At 37.4% G+C, this 26,068-nt stretch overlaps 1 protein-coding gene across 2 annotated transcripts in view; it reads left to right on the top strand.

Moving 5' to 3' along the window:
• The first annotated feature begins 5,444 nt into the window (after window positions 1–5,444).
• Window positions 5,445–26,068, top strand: part of LOC117572458 (MOXD1 homolog 2) — a 137,950-nt gene continuing 117,326 nt past the window's right edge. For both annotated transcript variants that reach the window (XM_034255292.2, XM_034255294.2), the window contains exon 1: window positions 5,445–6,445. The gene's annotated coding sequence lies outside the window, so the exon portion shown is untranslated. The remainder of the gene's footprint in view (window positions 6,446–26,068) is intronic.

Genomic DNA, 26,068 nt, shown 5'->3' on the forward strand with positions numbered 1-26,068 from the left:
CGATGTTAATAAGCAATCCAAACATCCCGTATGGCAATAAATCAAGATCTCCACGAACTCAGCGACTACATTACACAGCTCATTAATATAAAGTTGTCAATTTACTCATCGTTTCGAATTGAATGACAGATCGTTACTCATAAACGGACCTTTACTGGGCCACTCAACAGCCGCTGGCCAGTGAGTGGAGTTCAATTACCTTTTTCAAGTCTTATGAGGGTAGCAACAAGTTGGTATTTTCTTTTCATTCTTTGGAAGAAGATACGATCATTATGCCCACGCCCCTATTCCAGTTTCTTCGCACTCATAGGGCTAAAGAGAGATAAACAAGTTCCCTCTTTGCGGCTCTCGTGTTCTGTCGGTACGCAAATACTTCACGCTCTACCTGCTGCAGAGAACAGAGAACCAATCAGCGGTCAGCTACAGTGCCTGCCAAGTAGGTGTAACACTGGTATTTTTAGAACTGCGTGCAGAATTGTGAACAAGCCATTGGTGGGCAGATAACAACAGCTGAAACATGCCAACGAAATGGAGTTTACTATATGCAATAAGAGTCGAGAGGGAACTGAGAACAATTAACGGGGAGAAACATTGTATATAAAAAGAAATTACATTGAGACAGTGAAAAACGAACATGAATTAGGAAAGATCTTAATATTGAAAAATGTAAAAAACACTTTTATTAGTGTGCAAGTATTTTGAATTATACTATATTTATAATTAGTAGAAAATATGAAAAGTTTTTATTCTATAAGAATTGTAAGAGAACTGATGAAAGAGACATATTATTGTAAAAAAAATAAGTAAAAGACCTACAATATTTAGGAAATATAAAGAACCTTTTAATAAAGATTTTGTTTATAAATTTCTATAACAAATACGAATACGAATGAAATAATATATTTATTTTCCTGATTTGAAATGTTTTTAAATATTTATAAATTATTATGAATTATATTTGAGATAGAGCGAGAGATTACAAAGCTGTATGACTGAAAGACTGGCATTACTTATTGAAGATCTTGAAATTAAGAAACCATTCGACAAATTATTGCTATGATAAATACAAATGTTATCATATTTTATACTAATCTGATTCCAAGAATATTGACATGTTTATAGCCTCTATCGAAAAGACAGATCTGTATCAAGTTTCATAAATATAGCCTGAAAATCGAGAGAGTAATTTGCATACAAGCAAGCGGACAGACAGACAGACGGATATCTATAGAGTGTGGTACAAAAATATTTGTGTACCAAATTATAACACTTTCTGCAAATGCATAAAAAATAACAACGGTATCACGCACTTGAGGTTAAACGACACTTGTGGTTAAATTTAATAATATGTTAGAGTACAGTTGTGCGATTAACCTAGATGTTATTATTATTTGTGCGCGATATAAATCAGGTTGGCAGCACGCACTCTGAACATGGCAGCGCCTATTTTGAGAACTGCAAACTGAACTGACAGCGCTTGAACTCGATTGTAATTACAATCTATCAATTTGTTGTCATCTGATTGATTGACAAACCATTTTAATTTGCTTCCCTTTTCTCGTGTATGTGTTTTTTTGTTAACTACATATTGTTATTACAACTATTATGCACATTGTCATCATCAAAGTGATGGAAGCAATTAAAGGCAACAGAACTGTTTTCTGGGGATCAGCGATAAAAAGTCTGTCAGCTAATTAAAAATGCACATGACATGTAAAATGAACTGAGCCACTAATGGTAAAATCAATATTATTAATATTTATAAAAAACAAAATGCAGCAAAAAACAAAACAACAACAACAACAAAAAGAACATAACATAAATAATTAATAATTTAAATGCTCAAATTACGAGGAAACGAAAACAACACAAAAAGAAATAAATAAACCTAGAGCATAAATAAATTACGTGTAATGAAATCAAAATATAACGTTTTTTCTTTGGGGTGGAGGTAGCAAATAAATAATAAATAATGTTAAACATACACAATTTAGTTAATATAAAACCCAATTAACCAAACAGCAACAACAACACGGAAATAGACATTAACATCGAAGCGAAGCGTCGCGTCGCGACTTTGCTCCTCTTTTTGTCCCCCCTATTCATGGCTTTGCCTAAAAGAGACGAAACGAGGCAAAGCAAAGACCATTTAAAAACCCATTGAACGACCCGAACAGCAACAAAAAAAAAATTAAGAGCCGACCGGAGATGACAACATAGTGGAGCATGGAAGCGACTCGGTGGGTTTTGGTGGCTGTGTGGAGTGCGACCGACCGTCCGGCGTTGGCATGAATGAATGAATGTCAGGAGTCAACTAGGACAAAGCATATAACACTCATTTATTAATGTACAATTTCAGCAAGCGCAGCAGCAACAACAACAACAACCCCCCCACATACAAACAGAGACCGGCAAAACTAAAGAGCATAAAGTGCTGCGGCTCTCTCAGCTCTTAAGCAAACCACATGTTATATTTACAGCATGTAAAGCGCTTTGAGCTCTCCAATCAATTCGACTATGCTCTCAACATAGCAATGCATTTTACATGTAAGTCCCTCAGCAAGCCGAACGCTCTCTCGTTCTCGTGCACAAAAACACACTTACTCACACAGGCACGCACGCACACCCACAGTAATAATGACATTGAAAACGCGCTGCCCCGTCGTCGTCTGTCACCAGAATTGGGGCCAACGCAGCAGCCTGCGGGTGACTGTTAACAGGAGGCGATGCTGTTGATGGCATCATAACAAAACAGAGAGTCAATCCGACATGCAAGAGCAAAAACGGAGCACAAAAGAGAGTGCGTGCTTGTGTGTGTGTGTGATTGAGAGAGCAACTGGTTAGCTACAACACATAACGTGAGAGCATGGCAAGATAACGACCGGCTCTTAACAGTGCACTGTTGTTGCCATTTCAACTGGCATATCTCTGTCTGTTCAATTGGAACTGGTTTTGCATGTCGATACAATGCACTGGGCTGCTGCCTGCGGTTGACGTTGGAATTCAAAATGCAGCATTGGACATTTCTGAGGCTTCCTCACACACACACACACACACACACACACACACACACACACACTCACATAAGCCCGCACTCTACTTACACTCATCTCTTTTGCAGATTGATGTCGTCGCATATCATTGCACTCGGCACTGTGAAGGATTCTTAATGCGTTTTATGTTCCCCACGTATTAAATACCAGTTTTTAATTGATCCTCTGCTTGAGTGGTCAGCTCTCTGTTCTTCTTTACTTTGTTTTTGCGATGATATTAGTTATGGCTACTCTACAAGCATAATTAAGACTTGAAAGTAAAAGTTCCGAACGTCTTTTGCCATTGCGTGACTCTCTCTGACAGATCCAAAAGTGATGGATGATGGTCCGCCAGACGATATTGAATCGTTCTTATGCACTCGCAATCTGTTGCAGACTAAGACTCGGACAGGAAAGGGCTATTAAGCTGTATAATGCAAATGGATTTTTAAACTCTTACGAAATAAAACTTAAAACTCAATTTGAGTTAATGCAAATCGTTTATGGGCTCTCATCTTGCAATAAAAAATCGTATCAAATTAAAGTAATCTTAAATTTCTATTATAATTTTAAAGTTGCATTAATCATTTAAAATGTACAACTATACAATCTTACATTATTTAATTTATTATACTAAAAATTAAAAAGAAATTCAATTTAAAATATCTATTAGTTGAATAATTAGATTTAGATTTAATTGTATCCCAACGTAATATATTTATTGTTGGCTTTTGTGTTAAAATTGCATTTTAAAAATTACGGAAATGTAACCGAAATACATTTCTTTTTATATTATTATGATGATGATATATTAGATATTTTTGATTAGAATCATTAAAAAAATACAAAACAAAAAATCGTATATCGCAGAACAATATTTATTATATTAATTTTTCAGAGATTTGCTACACTCAATTTAATTAATGTACTAAGTTACTTACGCGTTGAGTTCATGTGTTTTAAATATTTATCTAAACAGTTCATGTAACATTGTTTTAGCAGAACAGTTTAACAGAATGCCAATGCAAGTGCCGCCATCAATTTAAATGTTAATGGCTCGTTCGGGCTTGCCATGTAAAAATGGTTGCTGCGCTGCTGCTGTTGTAGCTGCTGCTGCTTCTGCTGCTGTTAATGGCAGACAAATGGGTCGTTTTACGTTCAACGCTGCCATGAATTTGAAATGTTAATGAGGCGTTGGGTGCGCGCGCCAAATGCTGCTTGTGGGCCTTAACAGACTGCTAAAAGCAAATGCTGCAGTTTATGGGCATGTGTGTGTCTGTTTGGTCCTGGGCCTCTAGGCAGATGTATGGGCTTTCAACTCGATCCAACTAGCAGCTCTATAACATGTTTATTTGTGGTTAACAGCTGGCGAGGAACCATGTGGGGGCAATCATGGCCAAAAATAGAGTTAAGTGTTTCGTCAGCATAAAGGTTAATGTTCGTTGCATTTACGACTTTTTGCATTTAACACTTTACTCATTATACAACTATGTGAACAGAACTTCAAGATAAGTTTTCTTTTATCGCACACATTTTGACGACTTGTCATCGCTTTTTTTGTTATCTGTATTTAAATGTGTTTTAATACCTTTATAAATAGTACGTGTACTTCTTTATTATTTGAATATCTAATTTACTCATTACCAAAAAGGCAACAAACGATAGACAAATAAATATTCTGCGCTGTCTTAGAATTTTGTCGGTACTTAATGTACATTCATTTGCATTATTTTACCGGAAAATGTATTTACTTAGTCATAATTACCATACGTGCCGTGCATTTGAACTTTAAATGCCGACCCAACAGTCCTATGTAAAGCTTTAACAGCGCTTACACACACACACATACGCATACGCATGTTAATGCCGAAAATGTTTTTGATATGTGCCGCAAATGCACCTGCTGCTCTGTTGCTGTCGCTGTTAGTGATTAGCAGTGCACTGTTGGGAAATACCATGCTTTACAGAGCACATTGGCTTGCTGACTGTGCTCTCTGTGTGATTCGTTCTCTCGGTATTTTGATTGTCGTGCTGTAAATGCTTAAGTAAAAGGAAATTGAATTACTTGTGTAGGATAAGCGCTGCTTAACAGCAACACTCTCTTTCTCTCTTTGCGCTCAGCTGTGACGCTTGCGCTCTTTTCGAACACACACTCTCTCCAATGACAAACCCCCTCTTTACAGCACTATTACCGCTCGCCGCCTAGAGCGTTGTAAACAAAAGTTGATTTTTTCATAGCAGCAGTAGCAGCATAGCACAAAAACAGCTCTCTGTTTGTTGCGCGCACTCTAGCTCTCGTACGCTCAAACGCGCTCTCTCTCTCTTTTGCTGTTGCGGATGGCGCTGCGACTGAGGTGACCTAACCAGGTGCTGCTCTGTTTGAAAGTGAATTCAGTCACTTCCGAAGTTTCAAAGCGAGCGGTGCACGCGACGGACGGCGTTTTCTTGACAAATGAACAAGCGAGCTATCAGTTCACGACGAGTCGAGCAAAATAAATAAAACCAGCGCGATACACAAAAGGCGAAAAGCAACAAAACTGCTCTTAAGCATAGATTGACATACTATATAATACTTGTGCTGAGATACTATTACACGTTAATCGGCTTTTGGCTTATTATACTATCTATGCATGCAAATTGATAGTAAACAACATAATCGTAATTCATACATATTTAATTAAAACAATTGCGGTTTCATTAAATGCAAATCCCTTTTTGCGAATAGAACGCGCGAGTGCAGTACGAAAATCAATTGGAAATTAAATCAAAACACATTGAAAATCTAAAATCCCGTTACATCCGTTACATGAACGCCGACGAGCAATTCGGACATTAACCGTTACGCTTACCGCGCTCCTACATTTCGTTGTATTTGTGTGTTTGTGTGTGTGTGTGTGTTTTCGGTGAGCGTTGTGTCTGTGTGCGTGTTATGACAGAGCGAGCGCGCGAGAACGAGACGGAAACGGAGTTGTTGGAGAAGGCAAAGTGGAGCGATAAAAGCAAGAGCGAGAAGAGCTTTGACAATAGGCAAATAGGCAAATCATATGCCGCCCACGTAATGTGTGACGAAATTTAAATTCGCCATCTATGCAAATACAATTGCACAAATCGCCTGTGCATGTGTGCGAGCGGGTTAGTGTGTGTGTGTTCTTTGTGTTTGTGTGTATAACGTATATACATAAGTGATAGAGAGAGAGAGAGAAGTGGGATATTCATGTGGATTACCATAAACATAAACAAAGGATTAGAAAGAAACAACAGAAGCGGCAGCAGCAGAAGAAGAAGACAAGCAAAGGAAACCACAGAAACATTTCTGGAATTACAACAGTAAAAGAAGAAGAAGCAGCAGCAGAAGCAAAGCTTTCGTTGAAAAATATCTCGGAGATTGGAGTTAAGGAGTCTGAGAGATACAGGTGAGTTTTTGGCTTAAATGATGTATTACCTGTACCTGGTGTAACTGTGTGCAACTGTGCTGCATGTTGCACTGTGTGGATGTTGCACTTGCGGTTTGCTCTGTGTGGCATGTTAAGTGCAATCCATTATGCAGATAAATATGTATCTATGTGTGTGCATCTATGCACATACTCCACAGATACATTTGTAACATACTTTGTATCTTTTGCATCTGTGTGTTGCAACATGCAACACATCCTTATCGCTTGAACTGCTGCCAACCACAAAACTTGTCCCCGAACTCACCTGTGCCCCAAAAAAAAGTATGCAAAATGTAAGGAACTAAGAACAAAACGCATCCATCAAATGCATATGCCAGGGAAATGTCCTCAATCAGTTTGTAGTTTTGCTTGCCAACTTGTCAATAATTGCAAAACGACAGCCGAAAAGAAAAATTCTTAAACCAAATACCGGGAGAGTGTTGAATACTCTGTAAAGATTACTACTGAGAATTATTATTGAGAGAAATAAAAAAATTTTAATTTTCTATAGTATATCAAATATTTATTTAGGCAGCTTTCATTTAAAATTATAATTACATTTAATAATAATAAATGTCTAGTAGATTTTTTAACTAATACGTTCACTTTACTTTCAAATTATTTCAAATTTAAAAATATAGAATTTTTCTGTGGGAATATTTTTTTGCTTCCTCGAATTTTATGAAATAAAAAGAATAGTTCGAAATTAAATTTATAATAGTTTTCAAATGAAAAATAAAAATATTTACGAATTATTTCGTGTTCTATTAATACTTTTTTGTGTTAATGAAATGCATTCAATGAAAAAAATAAATAATGTGGGAATTTCGTTGATGCAGAAATAAAGTACAACCAGAGGAAGAGTAAAAAAAGTGTTGAAATGAAAATTCAGGTGCTTCAATAGATGAAAAAGTTTTTGTGCCGCTCGAAAGTTGCACAATTTTTGAATGGACGGACGGAATGGTGGGAGGATAAAATAAAGGCAAACTTTTGTTAAGAATATATGCATAAAGCATAGAGCAAAAACTGAATAAGTAAAACGAAAGACGTGAGGCGAGTTTGGGTGGAAAAGCGCACGTAAAAACTAATTGAACAATTTTTGGTATCATTTTTGGCTAACCCAATTTTTTGTTACCGACTAAGAATAAAAGTGAATGCCACAAGTTTCTCAAGCCAAAACGAAAGTTTTGCCGACATTGTGCGAGTAAAAGCGAAAGAAAAACGCCAATTTCGTATTTAGCATGAAATTATAAGTGAAGACGAAATTTGGAAGTTTTTGCGGAAAAGTTGGAAATCGATCGATTTTACCCTTTTTTATTATTTCTACATTTAATTTAAAATCGAGTGCAGTGGATTGTTTATTTTGATGCTGTCAATCATATTTGGTTTTCGTTTTCATCCTTTTATTAGCAATTGGCAACCCATATATATAGTTGGTAGCAAATAATCCTCTTAGGTTCATTCATGTTTTAATCAGTTCATTGTCACAATGATTGATGTAGGTCGAATGTTTCAAATCTGAAATCAATGTGGGCATTGTCAAAACACACGTCTAGACTTCTACTCCATAGTCTCTCTATAAACACATCACTCACTTACTCTTTATATTTTATATTTTTACCCCCATCCCAATTGCAATTGTTCAATATTCGAGTAATGCCAGGGTCAAAAGTGCATCTCATGTTGCAATTTCGAGTGTATTCATTTTTTTGCTGCTCGCCAACTTTTTTAATTACTCGCCCATAATATTTATGTTTTTGTTTTTGTTTTTTGTTCAATATTTGTTTTTATTTCGCCTTTTTTTTGGTAGCAAATATTGAAATATCGTTCTATATGATGCTGGTTCGCTTTCTGTTCTTTGGTACCGCTTGTCATAAATATTTTAGCTGCTACGGCCCAAGCGAAACACACTCAGAGCTACACTCACGATTATACAAAATATACACAGAAAGAGAGCGGAGAGTGGGATCTGAAAAAATAATCAAAAATAACAGCGGCCATAAAATTGGCGGAAACCGAACGAAAGGCCCATGCAGAAATCCTTTTTCATTGGCCCTGTCTAACCAAAAAAGGAGAACACACACACACACTTGCACACACACCACATACTCAAACACACACACAGAGAGACGACAGTAAACAAAAACGCATTTTGAAAAATATTTACACAAAAAACCAAAGACCAGGAGCAGAGGCGCAGAGTATAAAACAAAAGCGAACAGCGCAGGGACTAGAATATATATTCTATAGTATGTTTTATATGTGTGTGTTCAATGGGAGAGAGAGGAGGAGGGTGTAAAAAGCAAGCTTTACTTGAAATAAAAATATTATCAACAAGTAGAGCACGCTGACATTTCCTGTAACCAAAAATGGAAACTTGTTACAAATTCAGACACTTGTAGATTGCAAACTACAAAGCGATGAATATTTTGCTAGGTTGCTAACAAAATTTAAATGGAAAATGTCTAAGTTAACATACTCACAATGATGAAGGATATAATTATAGAATTAAGTTCCAAGGTATTAGTATAATAATATGAAAGAATATTAGCATTTTTAATGCTAATAATTTAATAAAATTCACATACAAAAAATTTAAAAAATTGCATATACTCAAAATAATTATGAAGACGAGAAAGGATGTTACATTTCACGTATCGCAAAAGTGGAAATACAAAAAAAAAATATTTACAGAAAAAGTTTATTGAAGAAATAAAGTACATCTTATACATTAAAATAAATATTCTATTGACATCTAAAGAAATTTCATATTGCTTTTTAATATTCACATATAAAGCTTAACCTCATATTGAAAAAATAAATTACAATATTACAAAAAGAAATTAATATAGTAAGATACATAAACAATTGATATTTATTTAGTAAAATTGATATTATTTTAATTTATAGTAATCAATATTCCTATTACAGAAATATGCTAAATAATAATTCAAATAGAACAAACAATATTCTGAAATATTCTCAATAGTTTCAATATAAATAAAAATGACACAAACCTTCTTTTAATAGTTTACTAATCAAAATTTGCAGCATAAAATACAACAAATATTATTTAGAGTAACGTTATTTATGTATTTTGAAACATTTGCAAACTTAACAATTCAACAATTGAAGCATACAAAAAAATGTCTCAAATATAAATAAATCTTTTTAATCTTTTGACTTTCGTTTCCTTTTATAAATGTATTCAACTAGCAAAGCACAGAATGCAAGTCTAATAAACTCGCTTTGGCCTTGGCACCTGTGCAGGGTATGGCGAACAGAATCGAATAATATATAAAGTAGCAGCCATTTTATTTTTCGGCTACAATTTTTGTCGCCATCGCGTTGTCTTTGCTGGGTGTTTGTGTGGCTGCTCTCTCTGCGTGTGTGTGTGTGTGGGGGTGTGTAGGTGTGGGTGGCTGTGCTCTGCTGTGGTGTGAGTGTATCTGTGTGAGTTGCAGTAAATAAATATACGCGTATCTGATGGGGATTTATGGCGACGGCTGCGACGCGTTGGGGCACGCCAATGCTGCACTTGTTGTTGTTGTTGTTGTTTTTGCTGTTCTTTTTGTCGTTGTCACAGGTTTTGTTTTTGTTGTTTTATTGTATCTTTTGCGGCGGGCCTAGGACTTAAATAAATGATAGATTGAAATTTATATAGCAGCAGCTTCCCCCCAAACTCGTCTCTCCCTCTCTTCTCCTCGATTTTATGCTAGTCCTCGCTCACTTATACTGCACATTTTTAGGCAATTTGCGACCTAAAAATTTATTTTGATTTGTTTTGTTTTTATGCCCGGCTTTAGTGCTTAGAGATAGAAAGAGAAAAAACAGAGAGAGAGAGAGAGAGAGAGAGAGAAAAATATAGCATGAATAAGTGGGCCAGTTTTGTGCAATTGCTGAGCAAGGTAACAAAATACGTATACGTACGATTTGTTGTAACTTTTTTATATACTATATACTATACTTGGTATTTTATGTGCATTTATGAAATATGCGCGATCAACTTTTATTCTTTCTCATTCCCCACAATTTTGCAAGCATTTTGAAAGCCTTTAAACTTGCCAGATTTTTGTTGATTAAAATGTGTGCGTTGATATTTTGTTTTGAAAATTGAATTGAATATTGCATTTTGAACTATCAAACTGTCAGTTGGCTTTTTGCCACTGACAGTTTATGTCCTTATTTTTTTGCCTTGACTAGAATTATTTTATGATTTCAATAGAGAATTTATTGTTGGCTTCTGGTAAGGTAATTCAATTCTTTTTAAAAACATCTCAATTGTTAGTTAAAGCAGCTTTTTGAGGAAACCCGAAACTCGACATTTGATATTAATTAATTTTCGGGGCCAAGAATGTTGAACAATTTCGATGCACATTTGCACACACACAAATATCTAAAGCATTTACTGCTTCACACATTTAGCATTTAGTAATGGCATTTTGTTAGCAAATTTCGCTTAAACAATTTACAATAATAATTTTGAATGCCGAGTTGCATGTTAATTGCGTACATAATTTGCATATTTATAAATCACTTTAAATGCCAATCGACCTGCATTATCCTCACTTTCTTTGCTGCCCTTTTATTATTTCAATTGTTTATATTGCTGCATTTTATTTGCTCTTTACACAATTTCTAACAATGTTTAATAATTAATTTTTGTGCTTTGCTTTTGTTCCAATGCCGACGGCGGTTTTTGACCAAAGCAAAATAAAACAAAAACAGAAACATAAAAAAATACCTCAAACCAAATTGCAAAAACCTACAACGTTTCCAATATTTCAATAACAATAGAGAGAGAGTGAGAGAGCAAGTTCAATAACAAAAGACAAAACAACAAAATTTACACACATGGTTTTTGGTTTCGGTTTCTAATAATAAAACTTGCTCACGGCCTGGCACAATGCAATTTATATTAGGCAATTGAACAAACTGGCAAAACTGCAACTTAAATGCATTTAAAATTTTGTGCGCATCGAAATTGGAAATTTAATTTTCATATTTCTATTTCACTATTTCTCTATTTTTTTTGTAGTTGTTTGGGTTCCTTAATCGGAATTTTGGCAAAAACTAGAAACCAAACAACCCAAAGGTACAAATTTATGTTTATTTCAATGAAACGAAACGAAACGAATTGAAAATGAAAATGAAAATCACAGTTGCAGTCAAAAAATACAAGCTGCAGTATGCAAATTGTTAACGAGCAAAAACATGTGCGAAAAGGTAGATGAGCAAAAGTCAAAACAAAATACTACACCAAACAAAAATATCAGGGGGATTGGGATTGGAATTGGGGATTGAAAGAATTTCTATGCCGCAATGATTGGAATAACTTTGGTTTTCAGCTCAAACAAACGAAAAGCAGTTTGCAATAGAAAATAGAAAATGGTAAATACAAACACACATATTCAAAATTTGCTGCAAACGAATGTCGATGACAATAACAGAAATTGCTCAATTATAAGTTTTGAAGTTTTAAGTGAGATTAATTTCAAGCAGCTTCAACTATATTTACTCACAGTGCTTAGAAGTATTTTAATTGGCAACAAAAATGCATTAATATACTCTGTAGAAAATCATAAAGTAAAGCTCGGAAAAATACATTTAAAATTGTACTTTTAATGCATTTTGGTTGTGAGCTAGAAAATCATAAAGTAAAAGCTCGGAAATATGAATTTAAAATTTCAGCAATTTTATTAATTTTGCCATTACAAAATCAAATTGTTTTTATAGCCACCAAAAGCTCTCAACACTTATTTCTTAAAAGCTTTATTCAATATGCAATTTGCAGTAATTGTCATTGGATATGCAAAAGGATTTCATTGAATGCGGCAAATGACTAAACAAAAATATTGGGACAGCTCCCGAGTGCCTTCGAAAAATTGTTGAAGTAAAATACCACACACACATACCAAAAATATTGATGTAATAAATATGCAAACATAGATCTCAAAAGGCAGGAGTTGGAATGTGAGAAACTGGCTTTTAATTTTTTGGGTGCACCACTCGAAATGTTAATTTCATTTCCCGTGCGCCTTTTGTCTGCATTGCTCTCATTCTCTGTGCGTTGCGTTTAAAAAAAAGAAAAGCAGCAAAAAAAAAAAATGATATTCGTATTTAATTTCAATTTCAAAGGATTTTCCATGTATTTATTCAAGGACTTTATCTTAAGCATAAATTACGGGCCAACGAACGAGCCGAGCTGAGTTGAGCTGTGCGAACAAAACGGGTGCGGGTCCCATTTGGAGCTCTGTGCTCTCGTCGTCTCGTCTGCTGGCAGGCAACAGCAACAACACCAACCAACTACTGTCCTCCGTCTCCACGCATCTCCCGTGGCTCTGCTCACCTACTTTCTAGCCAGGCATAAAGGTGGCCTCCATAGTCCTTTGCCAAACATTGTCTGGCTGCTCCGCCTCGGTCGCTTCTCTTCTGAAGCTGAAGCTGAAGCTCAGGACGAAACTCAGGACGAAGCTGAAGCTGGTGTGTGTTTGCCAAACTGTGGCTGCCAGGTTATCTTTCACTGTTTCTTCTCTGACTCTCTCTCTCTCTCTCTTCAGCTTTTTTCCCTTTGCCATCGTGCTGTTTGTGTCTGCGTGTGCATTTGGTTTTCATTTACATATGAAGCTCCTTAATAATCCTTTTGTGCTGCAGTCAGCCAGCCTGGCTGCCTGGCTGACTGGCTGCCAGGCAGTCGCACGTGCATACATTTCGTTTTCCGCTCGGTGCGTATAAGGAAATGTTTAAATATATGCAAATCCAGTTAAGTGTAATCATTTAGCGCAAAAAATGCCAGCAACACACAAAGCAGCAACAGCAACAGCACAAACTCAGTCAGTCAGTAGCTCAAACTCAGCTTTGCGCTGAGTATTTTCATTCTCTCTTCTCTATGGCAATTGCGAAAATTAGAATTTCAATGCAACTAATACAAAGCCGACAACCAACAATAAACCTACAAAATTACTTATGAATACAGCTTTACAATTTGGTTGCTTCCAAAAATAAAAATAAATACGAATACACACATGTGCAGACAGAAAGAGAGAGAGAGAGACTGAAGAGGTTTGCAAAAATTTGAATACCATTAAAAAGCACTGCCTACTTTTTGGGGCAACATGCGAATTCGAATGGCGCAAAGGGGCAAAGAGGCGACTCGAGGCAATGGCAAACGCAAAAGCAAAGGTATTGGGGTTCGTCACTGTGCACATAATTTGATTGTTGTGATTGATTCAACAATAAAGTCAAATGTGAAGTGACTTTATTACTGAGGTAATTGACTTAATCATGAGTGTTTTTTTTTTTTTTTTGGAAATAAGTATTGTATTTTATGGCAAATAAAAATGATGTTCCTTATTAATAATATTTGACTAACACTTAAACAATTAAATGACTTTTGTATTTCTGAAGATTGAATTTGCCTCTCCATTCTAAATTTGTAATTTTAATATATCTTCAATTGAAAGTCTAGATGCGGAATATTTACAAGTAATTTTTATAATTAGTTGCATTTTGTGCACAGCTGTGCAGTTCTTATTTTAAGCTAAAGTCAACAACATTTTAATCCGCAATTTACCACCATTTATATCAATTGCAATGCAAAACAAAATAGGAACGTAAATTTTGTAAAATAGTATAGATTTTCTATAGAAATTTGTGCCAGCAATCAGTTTAATATGACTTAATCCTGTGTCTATCAGCGTTATTAGGGCGCCCTTTATTTTATACACACAAACACACACATATGTTATTTGGCAATCAATTAAAATTTATGTCACGGCTGCATAGAGTGAACAACCCTAAGATGCGTGTCACAAATGGCGCGTTCAACGCTCATAAAAATAACTCTCAGACATGTGAATGAACAAAAAAAGAAAAACACACTGACACACAAATACACAGACAGGCAACACACACACACACACATTCGCATGCAAACACGCATCGCATTACCAAGTGTAAATAATAATAAAAATTGCAGAGAGAGAGAGCGAAAAATCCATTAACGCTTTGTGGCATTGCATTTAAGCCGCCTCATCCGGGTCTCCGAATCCCCGACTTTCGCTTCTCGCCTCTCGACTCTCGACTTTGCTGCTAACGAGCAGCGTTAGTTTAATTTCTAGCGCGCAAACCAAACGCAAACGAAAAGCTGCACAAAAAAAATGAAGAAATTATGAAACTGCGGACGAAAAAAAAATATATATAAAATGTTATACATAATGAATGCAAATGCTTTTGCGCTCATAATTTCATCATCGTGAAAGCAACCAAGCAGCTTCATCATCATCATCATCATCATCATCGTCGTTGTTGTTGTTGTCATCGTCGTCATCATGCTCGTCTTTGCGGTGGCGCTGCAGACTGCTGTTGCTGCTGCTGCTGCGGTTTGGGTTCCAGGACGTTTCATGTGTCTGCAACGGATATGAAGGCATCACAAACAGGCCCAGGCTCTCGGCCAGAAACAGAGATAGAGCCGGAGAGAAACAGAAACAGGACGAAAGCGATGAGCGAGGACGGTTGCCTATTTTCAAAAACACGGCATAAGGATAACAACCTCTTAACCTAGTTTGGCTGCGTCAACCGGCTGCGACTGAGAATCGAGAACCGAGAACCGAGAACTGCAGGCATGAAGGCGTGTCATGTTGCTTGCTCCTGATCCAGGTCCTGCGAGTGCTGCCTCTGACTTTGGCTCCGGCTATGGCTCTGGTACCATTTTAAATTGAACTGTGCGCATTTAAGCGTAAACTGACAGCTTGGAAAATCGAAAGCAAAATAAATTGTCTAGTGAACTTGGTGGTGGCCCTCTGCTTGCTTGGGTCCATGGCGCAACAACAGCTGAGCTGATTGTAGCCGTTGGGCTTAGTGTCGAGACAAACAGACGAGCGAGAAAGAGAGACAGAGAGAGAGAGAGAGAGAGAGTGTAAGCAGGACGCCTGCCTGCCAGGAAGTGGCTCTCAGTGTGTAGTATACACTCGCTTCGTATGGCTATTAATTGAAATTCGTTGTGCTAGATGCTGCTGCCGCTGCTGCTGCTGTGAAAGTTTTAAAAGCTCTGGCCGGACTAGGGACACTCGCTCGCTTTTGGAGTGTCACACGCAGCCTGGGCCTTAAAGAACATTAGAAACAGGCGGCGAAACTTGTCTCGCCTTCCTACCCAGAACGCTCATTCCTTGCTCATTGCCATCTACCCAAACTAGCATCAAACTACCCCCAACCCGAATGCCATTTGCATATATATCAGCCTCGTATCCCTGTGTGTGTGTGTGTGTGTGAAAAGTTCTCGAAAAAGGTCACATAGAAAAATAGGGATATATATTTGCATATCTATGAAAAGAGATTCAACTCAACTCGACTGCTACTCACATTTTAACCAATCTGAAAACCGGTTCTCTTTGGCTTGTTAGCACGCTACGCAAACGACCTTGATAAATGCAATTGCTCTTGATGATTTTTTGGGACATTTCAACGTACCTGACACACACACACATATATATACACACACTCAAAACAAGTAAAAGTAACACAAACAATTCTGTTTGCTCTGAGCATAACTGAGATGGCTTTTTAATGATGGAACGCCTCTGTTTGATTAAATTAGGCATGCCAGCAAAAAGGGAGTACAGAGATGCCACTGATACGGTAAAAGGTTAATGGTTGCCACATAAAACTAATCCTTTGACAGCTGCACCAACATCACCTCAATGTTGGCAGCCTTTTGACTTCCCAAATGCAGCTGCAGGGCTGCCTTTTGAGGTGTTTCGTTAGCGATAAGTTAGCTTATCATGTTTTTCACACTTTCGAGAGCTTGTTTGTTTAATCTCTAGCACGCTTTCGCTTGAGTTGGGTAATAAGAGGCGAGATAATATAAGAGATTGATATGATTTTAATAAGAAATGTTTATGAAAAGTTAAAGTTGCTAGCTGTCATAATTTTATGTTTATTCTATTTGATTTTGAAGTATTTTTTTTCGCAATATTTAGCTTTTATAATAATTGAATAATAATTATTATAATTACTTATATGGTAGAAGGGTATTGTGCATTGTGCAGGCAGAAGTATTTATTGTATTAATATATCAAATGTTAGTTTTGGTATATTTCAGTTTTCCTGTATATGAATTTGATATATCTAAATGATAATACCGCATAGATTTGCTTTAATTGAGGAAGAGTAGTTTTTTGTGCTTCTTATATTACAAACAGTTTCTTAAACATATTCGGTGAGATGGGTAAATAAATAAATAAATAATAAAAATAAATATTATATTTACTAGAAGTTGAAGTCGCTAGCAATCAAAATTTATAGCTTATTCTAATTTACTTCCAAGTATTTCATAATATTCTTCAATATTTCTTTCACTTGTTGAAATATCTTTTTTATTATAATCCAACTTTTCTCTTTATGTTGTAACTTGATTCCTTTCCATGTTTGTCAGCTACACGATGTAGTTTACAAACGCAGTTTAACTTTATTTATTTCTTAAGCTTAACTAAGGAATTCCTTAGCATATCTCGCATTTTATTCAGTTACAAGCTCACTTTAGCTGCCATCAGTCTAATGCTTAACACATACTTGAATAGCTACTGGCCATAACACCGATGAAATCGAAAAGTTACCCTCAGTAGGTGTGACTCACCTGCTGTTTTCCCTCCCCCAGCTCCTTAGTCAGCAGTTAACTCAGCTGTGATAGTTGTGAAGGGGTTTTATGGCTAGTTTTCGAAACTTTTGGCACACAGCGGGCGATCCCAGAGTTGGCCATCTTCGAAGCCAGGCGGAAAACTTTGCCAACTATATAGCATATAATTTATATATACATATATATGTAGATAGATAGTTATATACATAAAATATATATGTAAAGAGGAGCAGCTACTTTTGCCACTTAAAGTTTGCTTTTTGTCTTTGCATATCTATCGCTGGAGTACAAAAAAAAAAGAATGGGAAAAAGCAAAGAAAGAGAAAAGTTGACGGACTTGGGACTTTGCTATCCAAATTGTGCGCAAATTAATTGAACGCAAAGAAACGCAGCAGGCAAACAGAGCTCCGAAAGCCTCCAACTCTGACTCCAACTCCAGTTTCGTACCTGTCTCTGATTCGAATCCTGATCCTGGAGACTAGGGGACTGTGCTGACCAAACGCTTTGCTTGTTAAACTTAAAACGCTTGCCGTATCCAATGGGGGGAAAAATGCGAAAAGCGAAAAGAAAAACTCAAAGTTTTTGTTTTCTGTTTTTTGTTTTTTGTGCTTTCTGTTTGCCACTCACACATTTTTTACACGCAGTCCTTGGGCTTCCTGCGTCTGTTCGCCTGTTCGCCTGGCAGCTCGACTGCTCGGCAGCCGTCTGCCTGCTAATCCAGGACAATAAGTGTTTGTCGTTGGGATTTAGACAATTATTCACGTTAAGTTGACGTCTGAGACGGGGCCCAGGGACACTGACGTTTTGTTATTTTCGACTCGACTCGACTCGAGTCGACTCCACTCGCAAAACGTTTCAATTTGTCCTGGTTTTTTTCTGTATTTTTTTGGTTTGTTTCTTCTCATTGCCAGGCCACATTTTGTATTATAAGCGCATTAGGTTTTAAGGTGTCAGCAGTGGCACTCGCGTTGATATGTCATCTGGAAGTAATTTTTATTTATTCGCTCGCTAAGTCGTCTGGCAATTTTATGATGACATTTCGTTTCCAAGGATTTTCGCAAGCATTGCCATATAAATTTTAATATATAAAAGCGCTCTCCTCTATCTTCCTCTCCCTCTTGAAAGCGCTTTATTTGATTTTGTCGCCACAATAAAACAGGCGACACACACAAGAACCGAGTGAACCGGGTGCAACTTTTTACGCACTGACAAGTGTTCATTCCCCTCCGTTCGTCGTCGTTCGAATGGAGCCCTACAAAATACCCAAAGGCCAATCCTGCAATTTCCGTATTTCACATGTGCCGCCCAGTCTCTGGTCACGTACCAAACATAAAAGTATTTACAAATAATATTTCCATATGGTAAGACGTGACAAAGACTCAAATTAGCGTTGCCGTTTATCTGCTCGAGTCCAGCGCGAGGCAAAAGAAAGCAGAAAGTTCCCCCCTTTCCCCTCTCTCCGAAAAAGAGGAACCTGCCGGTTGCTCCATAAACTTCCGGGCCATAAACAAAAAAAAAAAAAAAAAAAAAAACCCGCTGGGTTCGATTCGTTTCGATTCGACTCGTAAATATCCATTTTTATATACGACTTTATATATTTATCGGACAAAAAATGTTTGTACATAATTTTAATGTTTTCTGATTGAACCTTTTGCGAAAAGTTTTGCAGCGCCCACAAAACACGCCCCACTCTTCCCCGCTCTTCCCTCCTATAAATTAAATGGCAGGACGAAGGAGCGCCATTAATTTAATTTCATGTTTGATTTTTTGATGGTTGTTTTTACTTTTTTAACTTTGTTTTGTTCTCTTTTGTTTTTTTTTTAATAGTTGATTGCTGTTTGGCAGTTTTGCTGTTGTTGCCTGGCATTGAAATTGCTGGTTGGCAGTTTTAATGACTGCATTTGGCGGCAAGGTTTTCAAGTTTAATGACTCAAATTTGATGTGCATTTAGTTTTATATGAGGCCAAAGTGCTGTCTCTCTTTCTCTCTCTCGCTCTGTTTTTTATCCCCGTCTTCAAATGCACTTGCTTCTGCAAAAACCATTTAGTTTCTCTAAATTAAAATAATGCGAATGCTGTGAATCATTGCGATTAGTTTTATCGTCTACATAAAGTAAGCTTCAGCTTTGCTCTAAGAGGATTATGCACGTAGTTAGCTTGAGCGGGAGATCAAATTAATTAAATGAATAAACAGAAACACTAAAAGCCACAACTTTTATTAGATGCACGAAATGCGAACTGAGGAAATCTTTCGCATTGCTTAGAAAAATAAAAACATACACAAGATATTGAAATTCTTGCTAAACAATTTGCTAGATATATTTGGGTATTGTTCGTTATTTAGTTTAGTTAGACAGCGGTATAGTAAAATCGCCTGATAAGTTTTTGGCTTTTTAATGATTGTTGACCAAGTTTTAAGAAAAGCCGTTCATTCTTTTTCAAAGTTTGTTGATTTTTCCGACTCTATTTACACTGAGCTTAAAAAAAGATCAATAGGCAACACAAATGTTTTTATAATAAATCTAATTTAAAGTACCTTAAACATGATTTTTATTTATATGTAGCAAAATCAATAACTGTGAAGCACCTCAGGTGATTTAATTTATAATTGAACGCATTCCCTAAGTCAGTTTTACACTTTGAAAGCAACATGAAGCGACGCAATCAACTTGCCTCCCTTTCTACTGCAGCTGCTCCAACTGTCTCCCTCTCTCTCTCTTTCAGTCTCTCTCCCTCTCTGTCTGTCGGTAATTGTGTGTGCTTGGGCTTGGGCTTGGCTTTATAAGTCGTCTGCTTGACTTTCATTTCCCCCAACTGCGAATTCGCATTCACCCTTTCAGCACACACACATATGTTTTGCTTTGCTTTGCTTACCTGTCGTTTTGTAATGCAAATCTTTTGCTTTCATCTGCTTGTTATATATCGCAAGCTATTAACCGAAAAGGCATAAGGAGGGAGCGCAAACAAAACTCACATTTCTATGCCGATTGCAGACTACGGGCTTTTGTGCGTTATCCTTTAGCCACGCCCCGTCGTCCCCAGCCTCCTTCTTCCACCGCAATGTCTGGCATGTGTGTGTGTGTGTGTGTATTTGCATTTGAATCATTCGTTTGTGCGAAATCAGATTAAATCGCATAATCGAATCTTATGCTATATATAAACGATGACAAAGACTGATGCAGGCAACCAGCCAACCAGTCAACCAATAACCAACAGCAACAACAACAACAATCACAACAGCAGCAAAAAATAAAGAAATTATGTATTGTACAAAAATCAATAGCGAAGTATTGAAAATCCTATGCACATAAACCCAGGCACGTACAAAACGTTCCCTCTAAAAAAAAAAAAAAGAATCCAAATACAAAAAACCAAAAAAAAAAAATGGAAAACACGAAAAATGAAAACCACAGCCAGCCACAACAGGAGTACCAAAGTTATCCAGACACATGCGGCAAATACTTTTCAAAGTGAAATCTCATACAAGGCACAAAAAAATCAACAACAACAACAACGACGAAAACTTCGCATAGCATATAGAATATATGGACACAGAGCGGCAACAAAGTCAGCGAAGGGTTGTAAAACCAGTTGAATCTTTGGCTTAGTTCGTTTTCGTGTCCCAGCTGATCAAAACTCACAGGCAGCAGCCTCACAATGACACTCGCTGCAGTTCCAGCTGAGCAAATTTAATAAAAGTGGAGATATATGATATGAAAGTCTATTGAAGTTTAACTAAAAGAAATTTAATTTGCACTTGAAAGAATTAAAAAGGTATCAACTTTATGTTTGTGTATGCACTAAAATTTTGTAAAGATTAAATTTATGATTAATTTATTTTCTGAATATATTTTAAACCAATATTTTTTCCATATTTCTGACATTCCAGAAAGTCAATATATTTGAAATTAGAGTTTGTATTTCTTGCTTTTCCCATTTATTAATATAATCTGCATATATTTTATATATCCATATTATATATATTTCTTTGACCAGTTTTTGTATAGCGGATTAATATAATCCTAGGCTCGACTTTCAGCTAGAGTCAAAATATTATATTTTAAATCACATTTTTGTATGTGATTCTCCTCCTCTTAAGTCACAAAATATAAATACTCTTTTATGCCTCTTTTCCAGATTAATATTGTAGCTAGTGTCATTGGCATTCAAGACAGTGGCATTTTTGGGCTTTTAAATGTTTGTTGTTTTGCTGCTGCTGTTGTTCTTGTTTGCAAATTCAAATTAACTCGATCATAAAAGCCCAGATGAGACCCAGTCAATACCTTTTTTGACAGCACTTCAATTCCCCTCCGCGTGTCACTTCCCATCGCAATCGCCATCGCCATCGTCGCTCGTCTACTTTGTTTGCTCACACTTTGTACCACATTTTTAACTTCAAATTAAGTTTGTGTGCACGTAGCAAACACAAGAGCAACAACAACAGCATCAAGAATGGCAGAAGTTGAACCTTTTTGCCTTTGATTTTCTTTGCCTCGCTTGCACTTTTGCCAAAATGCCGCACTCAAGTGGCCAAAGCAGCGCCTCAGCTCAACTCAACTCGACTCAACTCGACTCGAATCGACTCGAGGCTATGAAAATAGTTCGTTAGCCTTTCAAAAACTAAATTGTATTTTGCCAAAAAAGGGCAGGCAGTCATTCCAAGGGGGGATTTTGGTGTGGGTGATTGGTTTGAGCAGAGCGAAAACCAAATTATTGGCATTTATTTCTCGTTTTGACTTTGCGCTCGGCAATTGGGGGCCACATAACAACTGAAGCATCTAATGCGCTTTGCCTGGCCTGGCCTGGTCTGGTTTGAAATGTGGCTCTCCAATCTCCACTCTCGCTCTCCTTTTTTTATGTTGGCATGCACCTCACTCTTTCACTCTTCTAATTCCGCCTAATTAGCAGCTTGAATGCGCTAAGACTACAAAGCAGCTGTGTAACACAAGCAGTCAGTCAGTCAGTCAACCAGTCAGTCAGTCAGTCAGTCATTTAGTCTGGCTGCTGCTGGAAAACTCTCGGGAGTGGAAAACTTTGGGCAAATTGAAAATGCGCAAAATGACTTTGACCAAAAATCCCCAGTGCCAATTGGCAAGTCACAATAGCTTCCACAAAATGCTGACTAAGCAAAGCAGCTGATGAAATACCCTTGAAAAGGTATCAATACAGTTAGCGAGCCTAAGGGATTCCCTTCAATATGATTGTGTGTGTGTGTGAAAATCACAAACACAGATTCTGCTTACCTAGATCAGCATTTGTGTTGTTATTGAAAGGGAAAAATTAAGTTGCCCCGAGGATTATAGGGCATGGGAATGGAAATGGGAATGAGAAGCCCATATCAAAACACATGCATGACTGAACTGCATCCAATTTGCGCATTGTGATCAATGTCGCTGATCATCGTCGCACTCGTTTTCATTCGACGTATTAATGTGATTGTTCTTTTGCTGAAATTGTAATTGAAACAGCAACAGCAAAACACAAATTGATATTGCTGCAACGCTGCAGATGTTCCGAAATAGTTCAGACCGTTTAGCGGATGGGTTTAGCAAATCACTGGCATGTGAAATGATTTGCTCTTTTTTTTTCTTTTTCGTATTGTTGCTTTTCTAATAAGGAAATGTGCACATTTGGCGTGTTTTTGTTAGCCGGAAGAGGGAAAAGAATATTGTGCTGATAAAGAATGAAAGGCAGAGGCTTAAAGTGTTGATAGTTGCAGCAATCAATGGCTGACAAATTGGGTGGTATTTCATTAAATAAATAGTGTGATATCTAACATAGCAGACAATGACAGCTCTGAATTTATAAGTAATTGTTTTTTTTTATTTAAAATATTTTAAAAAGTATTGGTTGATCATTATTGACATTTCAATTCCAGTTTTAAATATATTATGAATTTAAACTATTTCCTTTATTCGAAATGAATATTCGATTTAATACTTTTTATTTTAAAATGTAATGAATGAAATAATAATATTAATAATAATAGTTTCATTTGTGGAGCTGACAACTAACATACTATTAATATTAACGTATGTTACTTCCTGATTCCTCCTCCTTTATTCACCTAAAGTTTCTATATTTTTTGATGGTCTTCATTAAGGAAGCATATTCAGCGAATGTAATCAGTGTGCTGCCTGCAAGCTGATCCTCATCATCAGCTGCTGCGGCACATTTGCAACGAGTAACTTGTAACTGGCAACTGGATAGTTTGGGTTATTAAGCTGCGTTTATGGTGCTCACCTCGTTAATCCCTTTTCTTATGCCACAAAAGTTAGTTAACTTAACCGACGCCTCGCCTCCTCTTTCGACTTCCATTCCTTCCATTGCCCTGGGCAATCATTAAGCGATTTTTATGCGCCTATCAATGTCCAGCAGTTGAGCAGAGCGACTCCTTTCGGCCACCTTTAAAAACACTTTTAATTGCTTAAACTTATTAAACAGCTGCCACTGCAACAAAAGTTTGTGCCGAGATGTGCCGCCCTCCAATGCAACAACTACTTTGTATTTGCCTCATATCCTTCAGCAGACAACAAACAAGGCACAAAAAAGAAGTACAAGAAATAGAAGACGCTCTTAAACTTTATTATTGTTCTTGTTGTTGTTGTTGCTGTTGCTGTTGCCTAGACAAAGACAAGGCTAAAAACTGAGTCTGCGACTGCAACTGCGACTGAGTCTGAGTCTGAGCTAAGGTCAGCAACTTTTATTTCTTGGCCAACACTTGTGAGCAACGCTTTTTGTTGCAAATGGGAAGCCAAGAAGCCAAAGCAAGGCAACGCAAGGCAAGGCAGAAAGGGTTTCTCCTCTTCTTCTGCAGCTAGCTGAAGTGGCTCGAAGCATCGTCATCGTCTTCGTCGTCGTCGTCTTCGTTGTTGTCTGACAGCGTTTGCTTATCTTTTATATTGTTCTTGGCCAACATCGCAGCAGAGAGTCTGGACCTCGGCTGCATTTTGGCATTTTGCAACGTTTTTTGAAGTTTAATGCCAGAGTCGTGCCTCATATTTCGATGGAACAATAGACGACAGCGACGGTGGCAAGCAACAAAAAAAAACGAAGCTGCAAACCAAATCCAAAAAATAAAGAGAAACGCAAGGCGTGCCAAAGGGGGCGGAGGTGTGTGAAGTTCTTTCAGTTTTATTTTTATTTTTTTTGTTTCTGCCACTTTTCGTTGCTTTTGCTGTTGTTGTTGTTGCCGTTGAATTTGGTGGTTGGTCTTGGCTTTTGCCCTGGCCGGGGGTAATCCGCCTCAGTTTAGCACTTGAGCGGCGTCCTCATCTCAGCGCCTGGCATGGATGCATGGATTTGTTGTTTTTTGTGTGTATCGTTGTATTGTATTCCTGCTGACTGCTGTTGATGCTCTGCCCCCCATTTCAACACGCGGCAACGATGCGATGCGGCTGCAGATTGAGCAAAAGTTGTTGCTGTTACCAGTTTACCAGCCGCGCGTCCTCATTGTTGTTGTTGTTGTTGTTGCTCTTGTTGCCGCTGGGAAGTGTGAACATTTTGGGCAACACTCTCAGGTGGTTGCAGGAGAGCCTGCTCAAAAGGTGTTGGTAATGATGATTTTGAATTATTCATGATTCACGACGATTGAAATTATTTGCGCGCACTCCGACCGACGACCGACGTCGTCGTCGTCTCTGCAGACTTTGTTATTGTTGCTGTGTTTTGTTGGCTGTTAAAGTTTTGCGCGTGTTGCCGCGTCGTGGCACTTATAAGGCCTGCCACAACAATGCCCCGCATTATGCGAGAGAAGAGGCTGTGAATCGACTCGCTTGTGTCTTACCATTCTTGCTTTATGTTAAATCATTCAAATTGAAAAAAGCAACAAACACTCTACAATAACAGCTGAGGGCCACGAGTTGTTTTTGGCCAAGCGTCTCGCCTTTGCATTTCGATTGGAAACTGGGATCGGGATTGGGATTGGGATGGGGATGGGGATCGAGATGGGATTGGAATGTTCTCAGGGGAGGACAGAGAAGCAGCCGGCCAGCAAGCCAGCCAGCCACAGAGAGTTAGGGCGCAAGTGTCATACGAAATATGCTGATTGTCTACGACTGTTTGTGTTGCGGGTTTTTGTTACTTTGAATTGCTTTTGCCACTTGCGAGAGGAGCTGGGGAATGCTCTTTGTTTCGCGTCGCATAATAAATTTGACTCGAGTTTGATAGTTGAACCTTTTGTGTGTCTGTGCGCTGGCCTTGGGTCGCCATAAAGGTGCATTCATCTAATTAAATGTCAACTTGGCGTGTCAGCAATGCAGACTCGCTTCCTAGAACTTGACAATGGCGCAATGTGAAAGGTCCTTCAAACAGTAGCTAACGCATTGAGCTTGGAAGAGCAGAAATACTTTAGAAATAACTAAAGAAGATAGAGAATGATTATTTAATGTTATACTTTACAGTCAACCATATATAGTTGCTATTTATAACATTTCATAAAAGAACTCCATTGTTTTGTTGGTAATTTTGTATTCCATTCTTAATAAAATAAGCGACATAAATAAAATGTCATCTCAGCTAAGATCTGTCAAATCTTTAAGAAATAATTTTACTCCACAATTTTGTGCATACTTCACAAATATTTCCTTTGTCTCGCTTCACATGCTCATTGTGTGCGCAATCATTTCATTATTGCCAAGCCAATTATCTGATTTACAATAAAGCACTTGCTATCAACACCTTATTCTCACACAGAGAGAACAACACAGAGAGCACAACCAAATCACTTCCCATAAAGTCACTTGCAATGCAATCGGATGATGCCCTAGTAATTTTGCAGTTGAACACAGTTGAGGATTTTCTGTGTTGAGTTGTGTTGTGTTTGTGCACTTCCCACAAATTATCGCAAATTAGACGCAGTCGAACAGCGACCAGAATGAAGCACACATGTTTCAATCAAATTAAATTCGAACTCTCTGGCCACACTCACAACACAAGTCCAGCTGCACATGCATTCGAATATAGCTAACT

This window comes from Drosophila albomicans, chromosome 3 (assembly GCF_009650485.2).
Source record: "Drosophila albomicans strain 15112-1751.03 chromosome 3, ASM965048v2, whole genome shotgun sequence".
NCBI classification, from domain to species: Eukaryota; Metazoa; Arthropoda; class Insecta; order Diptera; family Drosophilidae; genus Drosophila; species Drosophila albomicans.